This window comes from Agrilus planipennis, unplaced genomic scaffold, assembly GCF_000699045.2.
Source record: "Agrilus planipennis isolate EAB-ADULT unplaced genomic scaffold, Apla_2.0 scaffold65, whole genome shotgun sequence".
Lineage (NCBI taxonomy): Eukaryota > Metazoa > Arthropoda > Insecta > Coleoptera > Buprestidae > Agrilus > Agrilus planipennis.
Window position 1 is genome coordinate 809,334 of NW_020439271.1, and position 13,366 is coordinate 822,699.

The window sequence follows — 13,366 nt, forward strand, 5'->3', positions numbered from 1 at the left end:
ACAGGGCCGTAGCGAGGCCGGTTCAAGCGGTGCGGCGCACCGGGGCCCCCGCAGTCGAGGGGCCCCTTAGCAGTTTTCTGTTTTCAAAAAATGACTTCTAAAAAAAACTATGCTGTTAGAGATGAGCTGAGTCAAACTACGAAATGAACATCATAATTTTTTATTTTACTTTTTTCTATATCAATTTTTGTCACAATACTCCATATATTTGATCAGGTACGTAGTTACATGGAATGCATACATCTCGAAATCGCGAATACTTCTACATTCATGGTTTCCTTAAATCCGTTGATATAATTATCATTGCTACCATAAAAAATTACTAATTGCTGACCATAAATCTATATCACCCGAAACATCACTATAGAATTCATTGCACAAACATCAAGTGCCTGCTCTTATTTCTAAAACGTTTTTTTTTTCTCGATTTGATAGCAGCAAAATCATCAATAGTTTTATCGACATTTATTTTTCGGGCTCGCTCATTTTCAATTGACAGAATTGCTAATCCATTCAATCTCTCTTGACCCATTGTAGGTACTTCGCAAGAAATTTTTGATCAAATTTAATTTTGAAAACGATCGTTCTCCTGTCGCGACTGTCAAGTACATGAGGTACGCAGTATAAACGTCAAGATACTTTGAGATTGCTTTGGCATCACCGTGAGAGGTTACCTGCACGGGGAATCATCTATTCGTGAAATTAAAACATTTTTTTTAATGACATTTTTCTGATCATCAATTTTAAGAAGGGCCCCTTGTGGAATACCACACCGGGGCCCCGAGCTCATAGCTACGGCCCTGGTGTTAGGAAAAGATATTTTGACGATTGAAAGACTTTTAGGGTTCCGTACCTCAAAAGGAAGATGATAGGAACCCTTATAGACAGGCCCCTAGCTAAGTTTTTTGTTTGGGTGGGGGTGGCAACCGAATAATTAACTGCTTTATTTTTCCAACTTAAGCTTCACACGCATGCCCAAAAATATGCATTTATTTAAAATAAAAAATAATTACTAAACATTAATTAACATAATCTCATCCCACTACTGATTACCTCAAGTTAATGAGGTAAAATTGTTTGTTGCTACTGTCACTGCCTCGCCGGGAATCGAACCCCAAAAACTTGATATTGATATTAATACAAAAGTGATACAATAGGTTAATATCGAATTCGCCTGTGTTAAAGTTTCACCCATAAATTTACCATATTGTTTACGTCAAGAGCATCGCAAAAGTTCTTTTTCGCTTTTCATAATCGTTAGACATCAACTCTCTCCTCTTTAATGACGGACCTGGTCGAATTCTTAATTATTTTAAGTAAAGTATTTTTTTGCGTCCGAAGCCACCGAAAACTGCATTTTTATGGTTAGCAGCTAATTTCATGATGCCTTGCATAGAAGAGCAGTAGAAGCGTTTAGAATTTAGGCATGAGATCAGGTGGATATAGGAGAACCAATTTTCCTGTATTTTCACTAGTAATATTCTTTTTGTCTAAAAGGTTTGTGAGAATGTTTGTTATTGAATTGAAACGTTATACTACCATTTTGAGTTTATCTCGTAAAAAGTTTGTAATTTTATCTTAAACGCTTAAAACTTCTTTTCTATAAAACATTTTTATATCAAAGCTCGCTGCATTGGATTCACAGTTATCAATTTTTGCCGAAAGTCTTCGTTTTTGGTGATTTATAAATATCCTGTTCTGATTTAATTTTAACTTTTCTAGCAAAAATATTGGCACTTCTTGTTAAGTTTAGAATCACATATTCCTGTTGCTTTATTGAAATTAGGGATTATCTGGTACTATTAGTAATTTTAATTTTTATTGCGTCAACAATGTTCCCTTTATTTCGTTTGTGCAAGGGGCTTGTAGTAATTGTGTTACTTTGGGGTACAGAAGTATGATTTCTCTCGATGATACTGTGTAAGTGTAATCTTTGCCACCTGAGAGAGTTCAGTTTCTCAAGCAATTTTACTTTACACACGTTTTCACACGAAATTATGAAAGAAGTCTATTTTTAATATATTTCCTGATTAATAACACAAGTTGTAAAAGCCCACTGAGTAGATATTAGAGGGGGGGCATTTCCCTGTATCCCCCCATTGACCAGGACTCAGAATCTACAAACTATTCCACATGTGTTAAATATTACCGAATAATAAATTGTAGCATTGGAAAAATAAATATATTGCCCAATGGATTTATATCTAATCTTTGGATAGATAACCAAATTGTAGCTATCCAAATACTGTATCCTGGATTCTTCAGAATCCCAGATGTGTCGTGAGCCCCTGTGACCGTATGCATCAGCCGCTATCGAATTTGTGTTACTTTTGCTTCTCCCGTAGATCTAGCACTTAATTTGTGCATATTATTTTATACACAAGCAGTTTATTTGTAACAAGGACCCTTAGTGTTCGGAATAAAGGTTTAGAATTCACAATCTCAAGAACCGTTGCGCGCAATTATTATTCATTAAGAAGTATGAAATGAGTTGGAAATTGTCGCTCGCAGTGAATAGTCCAGTATAGTCGTGAGCACGAAACGTAATTCAATACTAATTGTAATTACACCGAGTTGCATGCAATATTATTAAGAATAAGAATTCGAGCTAAATTTGTGTAGGTAACCTACTGGTATAAATAATTTGTTCAAGAATGCAGCAGTTCCTGACTAATATCAACATTACCACTGCAGCAATTCATAATTTGTGTCGAGATTATTGTTTGTAGGAGGCAAATTTAATTCGCTTTTGTTTCAGTTATAATGAAAATATTATGTAGAGTACAGGTTGAGTCCTCGCTTGTGTAGGTCCATCGTATTTACGTATCAATAATACCACAAATATAACAGTGTTCACATTTTACCTGATGCTCGCCACAAATAGTTTTGATTTTGGGTACATTATTTATTGTTCATATGTGTGCTATATTGTCATTTTGTATTACTACACAGTAGTGGCGAGTTGAGAACTAAACGTAGAGATATTCTGCTATTTCGTATAATCATCATCATCATCATAAGGTCGTCAGTCCTAAGACTGGTTGGACACGTACCTCCACTCTTTCCTATCCTGAGCTAAACTTCGCATTTCCCTAAAACTAGAACAGCCCACATCCTTAACTATTTGCGAACAGTAATCTAATCTAGGTCTACCTCTACCCCTCCTAACTCCTGTTTCTGCCTCTAATATGTCTCTGACTAGACCTTCATGCCTGAGAAGGTGTCCTACCAACCTATCTCGCCTATTTTTTATTGACTTCCATAGAGTCCTCTGTTCTCCTATTCTTTCCAATACCTCTTCATTTCTAACCTTTTCTACCCACGATATCCTCATCATCCGCCTATAACACCACATTTCGAACGCTTCTAACCTTTTCTTTTCCGCCGCTCCCACTGTCCATGTTTCGCACCCGTACAACGCCGTGCTCCAAACATACACCTTTAACAACCTTTTTCGAATTTCTAAATTAACCGTTCGCGAGCATAGAAGTGACTTCTTTTTATTAAAGGCGACACGACCCTGCGCTATCCTCTGCTTTATATCCCTACTACTCCTTCCATCCTCACTTATCTGACTTCCTAGGTATCTAAAATCAGCCACTTCTTCTAATTTTTCGTCTCCTATCTTTATATTCGCTCTTTCCCTACTTTTTCTTCCCTTGCATATCAGTATTTTAGTTTTACTTTTATTTATTTTCATACAGTACTGATCTGTCAGTACCGCTTCCATTTTATTTAAAGCTATCTCTAAGTCCTCCTTGCTAGATGCTAATACTGCTATATCATCTGCAAATCTAAGCATACTAATCTTTTGCCCTTGCACATCTAACCCTACAGTTGTACTATCTTTAATGATGTTGATGGCGTCTTCGTTTTCTAGATTAAAAAGTAGGGGTGACAGTTCGCATCCCTGTCTGACTCCCTTCCTAATATTTACTTCTCTACGTTGCAATTCTAGCTCTATAACTGCCTGTTGCTCTTTATACAAACTAAGTATCACTCTTCTTCTTCGTATAATAAGAAAATAATATATCTTTGAGAGTAGGACGTTCGTTTTTTTTAAAGATTTTTATGAGTTAGGTTAATGGTTAATTTAAGATAGTTTTTAGAGAAGTATGAGATATTTACAGACAGACATGGTTTGAAAAAATATATTCCACTGTAATTTTGATGCTGAGTAAATATTTAGCCTTACCTATGTAACTGATGTATTATAAAAAAACTTTTTTGCATTTATCGCAGCATTTGACTGAGGCTTTCGGGGCCAGTAAATGAACTGATTGCCCTTTATTTAGTCGTTCGTCGCCTTTGTCATTTGAACGTTATGTGGTTAAATTGCATATTTTTTGGTACATTCCTATGTACAGGGTGCCTAGAAAGGGTATGCGGTGTTTGTAAATTCAATAAAAAAAAACTACAAGTCAGAAAAAAGATCTTTTTGTTAATTTTTAGACAGAGTTTTGGAAAGTTAAGCACCAAAGATGATGTCCAAATGTTAACCCTCTCGCTGTTGGCACTCCTCCAACCCAAAACGGAAATTAGCCGCCACGCGTCTACACATCTGTCTAAAAAAAAAATAATCAGGAGGTGTGAGATTGGGGCTTCTCTAATGCCAGTTGATGGTGTCTCGATGAGAGATCACTTTTTCCGGAAAAAGTTAAATGACAACCGCAAGCGGTTGGTTTGAGGTGTGGCAAGTGGCCTCATCTTGTTGAAATCATCTTTCCACATTAAAACCACCCAACTCTTGCAATTGTGAAACCAAAAAGTTTCTTAACTTGTCACAATACCGGTCACTGTTTACCATAAGTGTTCGCCCTCGCCGGTCTTCAAGAATAGAAGGCCCAATGATGCCATCACCAAACATGGCAGCCCACGCAATAACTTTTGGACTATGTAGTAGTTGTTGTTTATGTTTATGCGTTAGATTTTCTTTGTCCCAGTAGCGACAGTTCTGTTTGTTTACGTGTCCCTTTAAGTGAAAGTTCGCTTTGTCACTAAACAGAATGTTTTCAAACGTTGGAAAGCTTTCAAGTATTTCATTTACAAAATTCAGTCGGAGAGGATAATCGGTAACGTTCAGTTTTTGAACCAACTGAATTTTGTAGACTGTAAGATGTAAACCTTGCTTCAGAATCTTCTGTAACGACATTGTTTTAATGTCGAGTTCTTGAGTGCGTTTGCGAACTGATTGAGACGGATTTTCACGCATTCTCATTTCTTCAATCGTTTTTGTTGGGTTCGAAGAGCGTGGGCGACCTGGATTGTGAATTTTTGCAGTTGAACCAGTATTCTCGAATATTTGAATTCATTTTCTGATGGTATCGTCCTTCGGTGTATTCCGTACATTGAATTCTGTCCGATATAATCGTTGAGGTATGATCATCGGATCACCATCGCGACAATAGGGGGGTACGCAAAAAAAAGCACGATGCTACCCCGCGTAGGTACACTTCCACGGTCATTAAATCTCCAAAAAGTAGTGAAACAACCTGTCTATACCGCACTCCCCCGAACCCCACCGTTACAAAGACAGCGCATATACAAATACCCCTACTCCCTCTGGAAAGCTTGTATGTAAATGATTGTATTTAGAACCCCTAAATTAAAATAGATATCAGACTAATACGAGAGTAACTCGAAGGCCAAGGACCTTTATCAAATCAGCACATAGTAAAAGTTTTTCTTTTGGCTGACAGCCTTCGGGAAAAAAGTGCCTGCGGTTAAGATTAGAAGAAATAAATCTTAAAATCTTTCGGTTTTGCCATTGAAAACCGTTGGTCGATGTATTTTACGTTGTGTATTTTATAGTTTAATTGTATTTAAACAACTTTTAATATGTTGTAACTGTAGCTAGTTTTGTAGTGCTAATGACTAAATTAAATTAACGCCAGAACAATGTAGGTTTCGGAAATGGTGCCACCCGTTCCGGCTGTTAAAGATTTTAATACTTCTGAGAAAATCCCAGGCACACAACGATAATAAAAACTTTAATTACAAGGTGCTTTTATCGCCAATTTTATTGAAGTCTAGTGCGGACCGTGCAGAGAATAAAACTGAAAACGTAATTGTATTTCGAAACATAAAGATCTTTGTTATCACCCTTCTAATCAGAATAAGCGATTGCCCGAGGCACATTGATGCAACTTCAAATATCTACTGATATTAGCCATTAACATCTAATTGTGAAATAATATAAATTCAACGCTCTTTTAATATAGCATTATGGTAGAACAGCGTATGTAAGATCAGGGGCGGACTAAGGCCTAGACAAACTAGGCACGTGCCTAGGGCCCGTAATTTTTGGAGTCCGAAAATTAGGTTTTTAGTTCTTTAAAATTAATTTTTATTTGAAAAATATTTTATCTGAAAAATAGTCCCGGAATTACAATGCTGCCTAGGGCCTGCTTTAGTCTTAGTCCCCCACTGTGTAAGATACCAAAAAAATACGGTAGATTCCTCATGTATTGTATAATTCGTATACATACAAACAGTTGAAACTCGAAATTTCGTCTACACAGAATTGAGACTCAGTTACAAAATTATTTAAGTATACATATATGTATTTACTTTAGAGGGATATCGATAATTCTGCCGAATATTACTATGTCATGGAGAAACTTTGTTTTGTTCCTATGATTTACCCGAACCAGTTTATTAAAAGGCAGTCTAAATATTATTTGTCTTGATTAGACACCCAAACGTAATCTACGTAACAGAGGTATTGAGAGTTTTCTCGACTATATTGGTGGTATCGAAATCTATACCTAGCATACATCCGATCAGGTATTTAAAAAAGAATGCTAAGGTTTGCCTTTATTATACTTTTAATTGGAGTTCACACAAAAGGTGCACTAAAATATACCTCGGTTTTTAGGAATATTGAAATTTATCCATATCGTTCGCCCTACAGTGTATATTAACAGGAAACCCAAAGATTTATTTTCTTCTAATGTTAAGTTCTTAATCGGAATTTACATAATCAGGACACTAAAATTCTCCAGACCGGGTTCAGGTTGTTGAGGTTTGTTTTTGCCTGTTAAATTCCCAATTGGGAACTGAGAGATCGGAGCGCATACAATTTTCCCGACTATTTCCTCGAGCGGGCTCACGTTATAGAGGAAGTTTTTGTTTCATTCATTAAGGCAATCGCGATCATGTGACCGAGACTGTTAAATTTGCTATTTTAAACTGTAAAATTTATTTTCATTAATCTGATGAATGTTGTTACAAATTATCTGCTAATATCTTTGATTTGTTCATCATCATCATCATGAGGCCTCGTCAGTCCTATGACTAATAAGACAAGCACCTTCACTTTTTCCTATCCTGAGCTAATCTTCGCATTTCCCTAAAATTAGAACATCCTACATCATTAACTATTTATGAACAGTCTAGGTCAACCTCTATTTTTCTTAACTGCTGTTTCTGCTTCTAATATGCCTCTAACTAGCCCTTTATAACAAATTCAGTATTAGTCCAATAATTTTTGTAAGAATCCTTATAAACTTTACTAGAATCATAGAAATTTTCACTGTATCTGGCATGATAATTTTTTCATTGTCAGTTAAGGTAGCCAGATTAGGAGACAGCATGGTAATTTTCACAAGATTTGTCTCTCCGTGTATCTACGGAATCCTCATCATTCGTCTGTAAAACCTTTGTAAGTATTTCGCCACATCCATTGTCAATGTTTCGCATCCATACAGCGCCGGGCTCCATACATACACCATTAACAAACAGAGTTATCTGACTTCCTAGATACCGAAAATCAGTCACTTCTTCTAGTTTTTCGTGTCCTATCTTCATATTCGCTTTTTCCATACTTTTTCTTCCCTTGCATAACTGTATTTTTGTCTTACTTTGATTTATTTTCATACAATACTGTTTTATCAATGCCGCTTCCATGTTATTTAAGGCTATCTCTAACTCCTCTTTGCTAAATGCAAATATTGCTATATCATCTGCAAATAAATATTTGTTCTTGGATGATGTTTAATTTAATTTACAGTAATAATAAAATTTCAAATTAAGTTAATAAAACCACTTTAAATAAACGTTCACATCAATCGGGGTGTGTTTATACTTGAGTATATGTATTAAACTGTTAAATATTTTACAAGCTGAAGAACATTCTATCAAAAAAGGTGTATTATTGTTGCTTCGTTTGTTCGGACGACTGCAGAGGGAAAACCTGTGAAACTTCTCCAACGCCTTTCGATTTTCCTTCTATAAAAAATAATTTCTGTCCGACTCTCACAAATTCGGGATTATTAAAAAATTTGAAAAGCACAGAATCCCGTTCGTTTGTTCGAATACAATTGGAAGAAAAGAATCCAATCATAATTGCGGTCTGCTTGATGTTACCAATATGCACGGTTGCCTGGTAACCCGGATAAATGGCGGTCGCATGGAAAATGACAAAAATCGTTGCTTGAAAGTACAAACATCCCGTTGTCATTTTGTCTTTTAGGTTCAACAGAAACATACCATTTCGTAGTCCTTCGATGTATTTGTTGAAACGTAGGGAACCGCTCTGACCGGCTCGCATTATTTGCCTCGATACTCTGTTGCACTGAATCGATTGCACGGTTATTTTTGTAAATAATCCATCTTTATGCGGCCCGACTTGCATTTCCATTCCTTCGGTTATCATACCTTTTGTTAAAAGTCCTCCTACTATTTGGTTTACGTCACCTGCACGAAAATTTTCGTCTATTTGAAATTCCGAAAGTTCCTGCTCCAACGTTTCCCTATCTTTGGAGTTAATGCCCGAAGGCAGGATGAAGAGGAACTTTAATAATAATTTAATTCCCTCTCCCGTTACACAAGACACAAGAAATATCGGCACTGCGTCGTCCATAATCTGATTACTTCGCTCGATAGAAGCAACGTCGTCAATATTTTCAATAACTCGCGAAACTCTACGAATGCCTGATGCTTTCTTTATTAAAGAACGTACGGAATTTATTATTGTATCGTCGGGAGGTGCAATATCCGTTTTCGTTATCACAATGAAAAACTTCACTTTAAAAGCTAAAACGAAACTTAAATGTTCTTGTGTCATGTTAGTAACGCCTGCTGTGCTCGAAATTACTATGAGAGCATATTGAGGGGAATAACCCGAGAACCCCCTTATGGTGGTGCTGATGTATTTTCTGTGGCCGGCCAAGTCAAGGAAGGCGATTAGTTTATTTGATGCATCACAAATTTCTTCTGGGGACGTAAAAACATTATAATTAATTACATGACCGTTGGAATCAAAACCGAGTATTTCGTGAGATATAGAGGACGTTCTTCCAGTTTCTACCTCGTGAAGATGACGAAACATATTTAGTCTTGCTCCGCCCCTACCATTGTCCAAATGTCCATGGGTTATTACACCAATCAATGTTGATTTACCGGCATCTGCGCTACCCAAAACGGCAACGCGGATTTCGATAGCACACATACTATCACGGATTTGTCGTATTAAGACCTTTGCCACTGTTTTGTCATCGTCCAAGTTCGTCTCATTCATTACCGTTGCGGTTGCGCCCAGTCTTGAAGCAATATCTCGTAAAGTTTGCAGACTTGCGGTCATTTCAGCAGGTGATAATCCTGCAAGTGCACCTGTGTCCAGGACACCGATTTCGTAAATTGCTTCTCCTTGGCCTTCCTGTAATCGCCATTTCATTTGCGTAACGAGATGTTCGAGTCGTTGCTTCGATGGATTCGTAAGTTTGAACTTATATTCGACATTACCCGATTGAGGTTCTGGAGGTAATGTTTCCTTACAACTGGTAGATGGTTTAAAGTTGCTGCTTACTTCCATTCCGCCATTTTCTGTAGACATTATTTTTCGGTGTTTTATTTAATTTTATCGTAATTAAAACGTTTTCGACCCATTTTTTGTAACTTAATGCCAAGATGTTACGGAATTTGACAATTACATTTGAACCCTTTAATTTTTGACATTTTCCAAAGTCCAAAATTTTTAAATAACAATTTATTTGTTATGCTATTTCTCCAAAAACGTCAACGTCAGATAACGAGATACTCGAATTAGGAGCCAATAATTCTTTCTCGAATCTGCGGGACGATCGGCCGTATGGAATACATACTTGTATGTTCATGAAATTTTTGTGCGAAAAAGCTCTAGATTTTGCAGCTGACTATTTCGAAAATAATTGTAGTCGTGAGTGGTATCAAATAAAAGGTTGATGTGTCTATATGCGTAGAAAATTAAAAACCATCGAAAAAGTTGATCGTTGGCACTGTCTACAAGACTAAAACTATACCTAGAGGTGCTTTTGAGGGTAAAATTCGCGTAGCGATGCATCAACAACTTCTAGTAGATAGATTTTTAATTCGACTTGAGTTATTTTTCGATATAATCAGTAATTTATGCTTTCCTGATTGAGTTTATTCTGTACTCCGTTCCCGTTCACGTAGTACACATTTCATTCGCTCAGATATAATCCCCCTTCTTTCAAGAACGTCGTGATGCGGAATTCTCGCCTCGCTGCTGAAAGAAGTTGTAATTATCTTCAAGTGCCAGAAGTGGCTCATCGATAAATCATTTTGATTAGTTAGTCGAGTAACTGCGAATAAATTTGTTCATTGCATCGCGTTTAATATAAGAACCGACCGAATGGTTTTACTCTCATGATTAACGGAATGATGAACCAAGATTTCGACTGAGATGAAGTGAAAGCGATGTGTAACAAGACGATTATTATTAAAGGAGTTACTTTACCTTATCGACAGTAAGAAAAAATAGTAAAGAAACTTTGAGCAGTACTTATAATGCTTTAATAAAAATAAGTCTTTTAACTTTATACACACATAATAATCTTTTTCGAATTTCTAATTTGACTGATTGCATCGTCAGCATACAAATTTAAAACGGCGATATTGTCCGTTCACTTAAAGGAAGGTACGCCGTGGACCAAGTGTACAAAGTGTACAAGTGTCGCTATTATTGAAATGAAACTTCTATATAGCTATGGGGTATTACGATTTTTTTTTCTGTTATGAAAAAGCTCGGCGTTGTACGGGTGTGACACATGGACAGTGGGAGCGGCGGAAAAGAATAGGTTTGAACCGTTCGAAATGTGGTGTTATAAGCGGATGATGAGGATATCGTGGGTAGAAAAGGTTAGAAATGAAGAGGTATTGGAAAGAATAGGAGAACAGAGGACTCTATGGAAGTCAATAAAAAATAGGCGAGATAGGTTGGTAGGACACCCTCTCAGGCATGAAGGTCTAGTCAGAGACATATTAGAGGCAGAAACAGGAGTTAGGAGGGGTAGAGGTAGACCTAGATTAGATTACTGTTCGCAAATAGTTAAGGATGTGGGCTGTTCTAGTTTTAGGGAAATGCGAAGTTTAGCTCAGGATAGGAAAGAGTGGAGGTACGTGTCCAACCAGTCTAAAGACTGATGACCTTATGAAGATGAAAGAATGAAAAAGCTTTACGGTCCCGTAGACGGGTTAGGCGGTAAATCGCGTGGTGAAAGGCGGCAGCGACGGAGGGGAAGAAAGGCTGGCGGCGGCGGAGAGAGGGCAACAGCTGTATTAGATGGATATAATGCGCAGCCGCGAGGAGAGCGGGACTCCCAGCGGCGTGTGCTGTGCTCAGCTGTTGTTTTCTTACCTCTACTCTCCACGTGGCTGAGCATCATTGCCTGTATTTGCGGTCTGTGTAAAAACCAAATCATAATTTGCAGTAAACCTGTGAAAAGGAAATGTGTGCTGGGCACATAGTAGAAGTGAAACTTCAACGAAAAGTGGAATAATGAATAGTAAGGGACATCGCAACAAAATTTTTACTTCAAGTTTTACGGGCAGGTTTTCAAATTGAACAAGTACGTTAACAGTCGGCCCGTAAAAATTTTGTTGCGATTCGTTTTTTCACTTGCCCGTTTCATTTCTACTATGTCTCCCAACACACATTTTGTTTTTTTTTCTAATTTGCTTCGTTCGTGTGTTTACTTTGTGAAATAGTCAAAAATCAAATTTAAATATTTTCATATTTCACTATCTATTTGTTTATTTGCTACTAGAAGGGGGCAATCGGCACACATCTATCTTTTCATTGTGTGTACCTTTCGTTAAGTGGACAATACTAACGAAATAATAATGTGAGGATATAAAGAAAAATAGCAAGTTTACAACTCGAAGGGATGGAAAAATGATGGGATGCGATGCGATTTAACAGTTCTTTTGTTTTATTTTTTCATTTTATGCCTTCCGCCCGAATAACTGTCTACTGAGCTAAATAACGTAGGAGAGTTCGTTGTGTAAGCCCTACAGTGTTTGTCATTTAACGAACATGTGCTTACGAGAGGCTTTTAAAGTTACCAGCAGTTTACTGCACGAGCATAAATTCCTAAAGTTTCTAAGAAGTTTCCTTTACGAATAATAATTAATGCACCGTAGATTGTAAAGTGCCTTGTCGCATTATTACCCGTTCACCTGGAACTTCGGCATATTCAAGAAGATTTGCAAGTTGCGCTCAAAGATTCTACTGCTACACACAGAAACATACGTTCGTACAGACGTACATTCTGGTGTTTCCTCGGATCGCTCATCAACAAACACATGTTCGAGACTATCATGCACTTTGACGCGGCTAAACTTTTGATTTAAACGACTGTAACTTGACACAAATATATGTAGTTAGAAGTAATAGTTAAATTACTACTGGTGGAATCAAGGAAAGACAAAGAGGTAATTTACTCCCCACTGATATAGTCAATACAAAACATCCCCGATAGCCACATTTACGTCATATTTAGGAAATGTTTACTAGGATATTGTATTATTATTAATTTTTTCCTGGATGGTGGATTATATGTGATTGATAATATCCAGCTTCTCTATTGAATCTATATTTATTAGATCTTCATAGCCTGGGTCTTGATTACTTGAATTATTAGCTCGCTGTGCAGTCGTGAGATTATCCGAAGACCACTCGGAAGTTGCGTTTCTGAACTCCCGTTCTACTAGAATGTTTTAAATAAAACTAATAGCGAATTTGATTCAATGTGTTTAATGAGAATGTTTCTTACATAATAACTAACAACATTAAATTTACTTAAAACTAGAGAACAACTAAGAAAGGGGGTGGAGTCTAAATGAAAGATATTCTGGTGGTTGATAAATGTAGGAATTTCCTGAATGTCGTCATAGACGAGAGGGTGTTGACTTCAACTAGATACAGAAAAGATCTAAAAACAAGTATGAAAGAGCTAACAATGAGCCAGGTATTAGTGACAGAAAAACCTCATTTATGCTACCAGGAATTATTGAATTTATCACGTACATTTTGTCTGCATGACAATGAAATTACTCACAAATATTATAAAACCAGATAATAAAG

General features: G+C 36.9%; 1 protein-coding gene and 1 pseudogene across 3 annotated transcripts in view; one reads left to right on the forward strand and one right to left on the reverse strand.

The window, feature by feature from the left end:
- The window catches only part of LOC108734125 (zwei Ig domain protein zig-8), a 495,980-nt gene that overhangs the window by 393,381 nt on the left and 89,233 nt on the right, over positions 1-13,366 (forward strand). The window lies entirely within an intron of this gene.
- LOC108734124 lies at positions 8,076-10,025 on the reverse strand (annotated as a pseudogene).